Raw genomic sequence first — 8,071 nt, 5'->3', positions numbered from 1 at the left:
ACAGGTACAACAGAAACAGGAAGAAAGAGTGAGAGAAAGTTGCGGTGAAAGAGTACAGCAGGGTTCGCCACCATCCCCTGCCGGAACTTCATGGAGCTTTAGGTGTTTTCGCTCAATAAACACTCACAACGCCCGGTCTGGGAATCGAAACCGCGATCCTATGACCGCGAGTCCGCTGCCCTAACCACTGGGCAGCGGACTCGCGGTCATATATAATGCTCAGGTGTGGCTGTGTGGTAAAGGCGGCGAGCTGGCAGAAACGTTAGCACGCCGGGCTAAATGCTTAGCGGTATTTCGTCTGTCTTTACGTCCTGAGTTCAAATTCCGCTGAGGTCGACTTTGTTTTTCATCCTTTCGTTGTCGATGTAATCGATGTAATCGATTTAATCCCGCTATTTCTCATTGTTTGTCCCCTCTATGTTTAGCCCCTTGTGGGCAATAAAGAAATAAGAAGATTGTTTCCCAAACACATGGTTCCAGGTTCAGTCTCACCTTGGGCAAGTGTCTTCTATTATAGCCGGGCTGATCAAAGCGTTTTGAGTGGATTTGGTAGACGAAATTGAAACAAGTTAATCGTATATATATATACATATATATATATCTGTATTTATTTATGTGCATGTGTCTGTATTTGTACCTCCGTCCTCGCTTGACAACCGATGCTGGTGTATTTATGTCCCCGTAACTTAGCGGTTCAGCAAAAGATGCCGATAGAGTATGTACTAGGTTTACAGAGAATCTATCCTGGAGTCGATTTCTTCGACTAAAACTCATTAAGGCGGTGTTCCAGCATGGCTGCAGTCAAATGACTAGCTAGTTTTCATGAGCTAACCATTGAAAATGTCCCCTCAAAATATAATTTTAACTCTCATGTAATTTCATTAAGATAATTACTCATTTCTCAGTCTGTTTAATTTCATTATTATTACCATTATTTTCGTCCCTCGTACCATGTCCCCAAACTAAACTGGCTTCCGGTTGCAGCTTATCTATTTAAAAATTCTTGTCTCCTGTTTCCCTTCCCTTCCATTCCTTCACCAAACGATGATGCGTTGTTAAGTTAAGATTTTCTCGTTTTTTTTTTTCGATCTTTCGTATATTCATTCGCCATTAACATTTTAAGTGTATTACTTACTAACAGCAAGTTTTCATGAGCTAACCATTGAAAATGTCCACTCAAAATATAATTTTATCTCTCATGTAATTTCGTGAAGATAATTACTCGTTTCTCGATCTGTTTAATTTCATTATTATTACCGTTATTTTCGTCCCTCGTACCATGTCCCCAAACTAAACTTTGTTTGTTCGCGGTGCGTCCGCCCTTTCCCGTTCCACCACCAATACCGGATATCTCTATCTTCCCACCATCTACACCGGATATCTCTCTCTCCTCTCACCACCATTGCTTGATGTCTCTTCTCCCAACAAATCCTCCCCACTGGGCTGTTCTCTATATATTACCTGCACTCTTTCTCTCTCATGGAACAAATGCAACTAGCCCAACAACCCACCCACCCACCTACTTAACTGGCTATCTTTCGTTTCGTTCTGTCTAGAAATTTGTGACCACCATTACCAGATGTTTCTTCTCTCAATTCCTCACTCCTCACTGGTGCTGTTCCCTATATTACCTGCACTCTCTCTCTCTCTCTCTCTCTCTCTCTCTCTCTCTCTCTCTCTCTCTCTCTCTCTCTCTCTCTCTCTCTCTCTCTCTCTCTACTGGGACAAATACACCAGGTTATCTGCCCACCTACTTAACCGGCTATCTTTCGTTTCGTTTTCGTTCCGGCTAGAAACATGCCAACAACTACGCAGAAGTTTTCCTTCGCCTTATCAAGTGAAGGAGAAAGCTATTCGGCTGTCCACGTGTGCTTGTTCCTGTGTGTGGGTTCACTTGTGTGTATGTAGGGATGAGCTTGTTTCCTCTCTCTCTGTCTGAACCCTTCCCCCTGGTGGTACCCTCTATCATATCTGCAATCCCCCTCTTACTGGACAAACGCAACCAGTTTCAGCTGACTCCCTACCTAATCTAACACTGGAATATCCATATTTTGCTACACCGCTTAAATTTACATTATTCGATGGCTATAATTCTTATGCTTACAACGCCGCTAACACCTGCTTCTCCCTCTAGTAAGGGCAACAATCTTGACACGCTTGAATGTTTGACTTTTGTCAGGTCGGAAGTGAGAACAGGTAAAGCATGCCTAAATAACGAATACGACAACCTCCCTCTTCTTTTCAGGCGCTGAATAACATCTCTCCTCCCCAAGCCGCACCCCACATTCTCTTACCGGTTTTCAGAGTTGGCACTGTCAATGTAGGCTCACCGAAAGGTAGGTCTAGTGTGATTGTAGAGATGCTTGAAAGGAGACGGGTTGATGTATGCTGCATACAAGAGGTAAGATGGAGAGGAGCTTCAATTAGGGTCCTCACTGGCAAGGTACATAGGTATAAAGTCTTCTGACAAGGTAACATGGATGGAGTAGGGGGTGTATGCATACTCCTTGCGGAGAAATGGGTGGATAAGGTCTTAGAGGTTGTCAGGGTATGCGATAGAGCGCATCAGCTCAGGTTAGTCCTGCAGAACAGCACAGCTACAATTATCTCTGCCTACGCCCCACAAGCGGGGAAACAAAATGATCAGAAGGACCATTTTTATAATACCCTTCAATAGGCTACCTCAAAGATGAGTGGCAATGACCGCATCTTTGTGGCTGGAGATTTTAATTGGCATGTTGGGCGGTGTACACTGGTGTACACGAGGGCCGTGGTATTGGTTTCCGGAACGATGAGGAAACTAGACTACTGGAGTTCTGTGATGCATGTGACCTTTTAATCTGCAACACTAAATTCAGGAAGCCAGACAGCCGCCTGATAACCTATCAATCAGGTGACTCTGCTAGCCAGATTGATTTCATCCTCACCAGACAGCGGGACGCAGGGTTGCTCTTAAATACAAAGACCCTCTCAGGTGAAGAATGCATCCCCAGCATAGGCTAGTCATTAGTGACTTTCGTCCCTTATCTGGTGGCCGATGCGGAAACTGGGGATTGACGATTGGTTAATAAGGGCTGTACAGGCCCTGTACAGAGATGCCGTTAGTAGGGTTAGGATTGGAAATGAGTATAGTGAAGAATTCCCGGTAGAAGTAAGGATCCACCAAGGATCAGCCCGCACCCACCTCTTATTCATGATAGTCATCCAGGCAATAACAGAGAAATTCAAAACAGGTTGCCCCTGGGACCTCCTCTATGCAGAATCTCTACCAGAACTAGAGAAGAAACTTCCAGTGTGGAAGCAATGTTTAGAATCGAAGGGCCTTAGAGTCAATGTTACAAAGACTGTAATTCCATTGGCCTAGGTTGACGAAACGCTAGGTCGTGGAGACATAAACAAACCAACACTGCTTGTCAAGTGGTGGCGGGGACAAAGATAAACACTCACACGAACACACATATACGACTGAATTCCACACCGTTTTCGTCAACCAGATTCTCACATGCGTTGGCCTGAGGCGACAACAGAAACACTTGCCCACGTTTCAGCGCTGTGAGAATGAACCCAAAACCAGGTGGTTTCAAAGCAAGCTTCTTATTTACGTTTGTATATTTATGTGCTGTCTGTCTGTCTGTCTCTGTCTCTCTCTTATCTACCTATTTATCTACGCACATACACACAGGCACACTCAAATGTATAATATGCGTGCGTGTACGTACGTATAAAAATAGATATGTAGGAAGGTAGAACGATATATATATATATATATATATATATATATATATATATAGAGAGAGAGAGAGAGAGAGATAGATAGATAGATAGATAGATAGATAGATAGATAGATAATCGATACATACTACACTCACACATACTGTCACCCACGCACACACACGCACACACACACACATACTGCCACGCACACACACACACACACACACACACACACACACACACATACAAAGTATCGAAACTGCCCTGCCTTTTGGGCAAGCCGGGTTATTCTAGCTCTCTATACTGTTTAATGCATTTCCTCCAGTTATATAAACGAAATGTAATAAATTATGAATCTAATTTCCTAAATATTTCGCCACACATTTAAGAAATTTTCTGTAGTTCAAACTTCGTCTCCCTCTAGCCTAGCATTTCTACTCTCTTCTACCATCTAACTGATTATTAGGAACGTAAGCGGTATAGGGAGTATGAGAGTGATGTTTCTAATTGAAGACCTCATTTCATTTTATGAATTTATAATTGAATTTCTTATCAAGAAATCTAATTGAAAAGCGTTTTAATTTATTTGCTACATTACGGTTGTTGTTGTTGATGTTGATGATGATGATGATGATGACGATGATGATGATGATGATGATGATGATGGTGGTGGTGGGGGTGGGGGGTGATGTTTATGATGATGATGACAGCGATGAATGCTTATGATGCTTATGTTGATGCTTGTGATGATGGTGTTAGTGATGTTGATAATAACAACAATGATTACGATGGTGTTAAAATGATGATTATTATGATGACGGTAATGATGATGATGACGGTAATGATGATGATGACGGTAATGATGATGATGATGATAATGATGATGATGACGACGATGACGATGATAATAATCTGTTGAACCAAAGTGAAATTTGAAGAAAAAGACCCAGGAAATGATATTAGCAACTTAAGGCATGGATAAACCCCTCAATATAAATTGGATCCAGGAAATGATAGATAAAGAGGACTGTTCACGATGGTAAAGACAAATGAAACTTTACCCCCTCCACATTCTATCAGAATACTCGTCGTTAGCTCGAAATGGTTGCAGATGTGATGAAATTGGAAATTTTTCTGGCGGTTTGTTTTTCAATGCACGGAAAAAAAAAAACGAAGTCCATTATGTGAGAAAAGAAATGAAAGTCTTTGAAAACGAATTTGTTCTGGCAAGTTTCTATACAAACCGAAACGAGAATGGAGCACAATATGCCGGAAATTGTAGCCTCTGAGAAGAAGACGTTATGTCTTGTAATCGATGTGGCGCATATTTGTTACCAGAATTGAAAGGCAGCAGAAAGAAAGTGAAAGCGAAACAGAAAAACACAAAAGCGCGCACAAAAATACGAGTATTTACCAATTTGTATAAAATAATCAAATAATGAAATGAAGGGGTATCAAGGTTACGATTCTGCCAATTATCATCCTGATTTTTGTATCTGTAACGAATAATTTGAGAGTAAACTTTGGAAGTAGAAGGTACAAGGTTAAAAAAAAATTTTTTTTTCCTGGTTCCGCAAGTATTATAAGGGAAGTTGACGATACAAAGTAATAACAAATATTAACAGCATAAAGACGGAAAACTTTAATAGGAGGGGCAAGAATACTTCTTTTCCTAGATCACGGCTTTCGATCCAATAGGGAACATAATTAAACCGGTTACAGCATCAAAGCTGTTTAGTAATATAATAATATTAATAATAACAAGAGCAACAACAATAATAATAATATAATTATCAATCTCCTTGTCTTCCTCCCCAATATCTTAATCACCACCACCACCACCACCACCACCACCACCACCACCACCATCATCATCATCATCATCATCATCATCATCATCGTTTTCTGTCGAACTTTATAAGATCGTTTGTTATATCGGTTGTCAAATTGTCACGGACTTGCAAAATCCCTTGATGTTCGCATGGAATGTATATGTATATATATGCATACATTTTCTTTGCATATTTATATTCTGTATGTATGTACGTATATGCACATGTATATACGATTGTGTGTTCTCTTTCGTCATTTATAACTCGGATGCTATTCTTTTGTTTATTTTTGTATTCTTTTATAATTAATTATAACAAACAATTTCAGTATATATGAATGATGAAGAACCAAAGACTACAATTCAATTGAGATGAACATTAGAAAGCTACTTTATCACTTGGCCTATAAAAGGAAACGCGGTATCGTCAGCATGGCGTTGTACAGGAGATTGGCAGTCGTTTGGGGAATGGATTCCTTTTTAGTCAAACAAACTATTTACTTGATGGTGTCAACATTTGACTGATGAATTTATGTTACATAAAAAGAAGCATCATGCACAACACGCAGTCAGAGCTACAGCTGGATCCAATGGGAAGAGATCTCAATACAATTGAACATCCAGCCTGAAACTGTGTATCGAAGTGTTCACCTGTTTCTTATTTCTTATGTCTTTATTGCCCACACGGGGCTAAATATAGAGGGGACAAACAAGGACAGACAAAGGGATTAAGTCGATTACATCGACCCAAGTGTTCAACTGGTACTTAATTTATCGACCCTGAAAGGATGAAAGGCAAAGTCGACCTCGGCGGAATTTGAACTCAGAGCGTAACGGCAGACGAAAATGAACAACTTGAAAACTTCATATCTTTTATCACTTGTTTCAGACATTACATTGCAGCCATGCTGCGGCACCGCCTTGAAGAATTTTGGTCAAATGAATCGACCCCAGTGTTTATTATTATTATCAGTTTTGTAAAGCCTGGTACTTATTCTATCGGTTTCTTTTCCGAATCGCTAAGTTACGGGGATATAAACACATCAACACCAATGTTGGGGGGGGGGGGTGCAAATATATGCACAAATACAGACAGATACAGGTGCGCACACACGCACACGCAAACAATTCTAGCAAATCCACTCACAAAGCTTTGGTTGGCCTGTGGTCATAGTAGAAGAAACTTGCCCAAGGTGCCTCGGTGTAGAACTGAACCTGAAACCATGTAGTTGGAAAGCAAACTTCTTATCACATAGTCACGCGTGTATTTTTTATTTTCAACTAACAAAATACTTATACCGATTATTTGCATATTTATTCTTAGCACACTCCGGCAGATTCAGGCGCAAATACACTAGTCGCGTTTCTGTGCGCCACAGGAGAACGCTTCTGCCTTTTACGACAACTGTGTGTGTACATAACACACTCAGTTCATTGGTGCAAGGGATTCTGGGACACCGGTGCTTCGACATGTGTTTCGTCACCCAGAGATACCCGAACGTTTGAGTCTTAAAAAACCCACTAGATTTGTTTTTAATTTCAGCGAACAAAACTGTTTGCTGATCAGAGCCTACATCTACCAACCGATAATAAATCGTTATTTCTAGCGTATAATGTGAGATCTGAGACGATAATGATCATATCTATTCTTAATATATATTTTTTTAGATCCAACCTCAAATAAAAATATACCAGTCGCTCAGGTATACATCACGGAACAACTTCTTACGACGACTGTGCGTTCAAAACACACAGTCGTTAGTTAATCAGTGAACCAGGTATTTACAAATGTCAGCTGTTTGTATAATTCTATCTCTTTGACATTTCGATAAGGTACGGAGATAGAAATTTTCTTGCTATCTGTGGACACAACATAACATAAGTATGAGAAACTCACTCTATTATCATTAATGATTTCGATTAGAAAACATTGGAAATTAGGAAGGACAATCCAATGAAAAAAAAAAAATTACTAAAATATGTAAATAATTGTGCATACATTTATCATTCGAAACTACTTAATATATTTTTGATTCTAAAAAATATAATTCGTGTCGTATAGTGATGGGGAACTAATTTCAACATGAAGTAACTCCAAGACAGAAACACCCACAAACTCAGAATTACCAGGGAATGGAATATAGCTTTGAATGTGTGTGTGTGTGCCTACACACACACACGCACACACACACACGCACACACACACGCACACACACACGCACACACACACGCACACACTCACACATGTGTGTATATCTTAGCATGTGTTTTTATATGTTGTGTGTTTGTGTGTGTTCGTGTGTGTGTATGTGTGTGTGCGTGCGTGTGTATGTATGTGTGTGTGTTTGGTAAGAAGCTTGCTTCTCAACCACAAGGTTCTTGATTCAGTCCCACTGCGTGGCACCTTGGGCAAGTGTCTTCTATTGTACCCTCGTGCCGACCAAAGCCTTGTGAGTGGATTTGGTAAACGGAAACTGAAAGAAACTTTGTATATATATATATATATATATATATATATATATATAT

The 8,071-nt window shown here is 40.2% G+C and overlaps 1 protein-coding gene across 4 annotated transcripts in view; it reads left to right on the top strand.

The window, feature by feature from the left end:
• LOC128247835 (uncharacterized) overlaps nucleotides 1–8,071 on the top strand; it is a 641,437-nt gene that overhangs the window by 310,539 nt on the left and 322,827 nt on the right. Inside the window, exon 1 of one of the 4 annotated variants that reach the window (XR_008264158.1) lies at nucleotides 2,316–2,336. The exons of the other annotated variants lie outside the window; for them this stretch is intronic. The gene's annotated coding sequence lies outside the window, so the exon portion shown is untranslated. Of the gene's footprint in view, nucleotides 1–2,315; nucleotides 2,337–8,071 lie in introns of those variants that run through there. 4 annotated transcript variants of the gene reach the window in all.

Source organism: Octopus bimaculoides, chromosome 5, assembly GCF_001194135.2.
Source record: "Octopus bimaculoides isolate UCB-OBI-ISO-001 chromosome 5, ASM119413v2, whole genome shotgun sequence".
NCBI classification, from domain to species: Eukaryota; Metazoa; Mollusca; class Cephalopoda; order Octopoda; family Octopodidae; genus Octopus; species Octopus bimaculoides.
The sequence above is the reverse complement of the archived record's forward strand: the minus strand, read 5'-3'. Positions and strand labels throughout refer to the sequence as shown.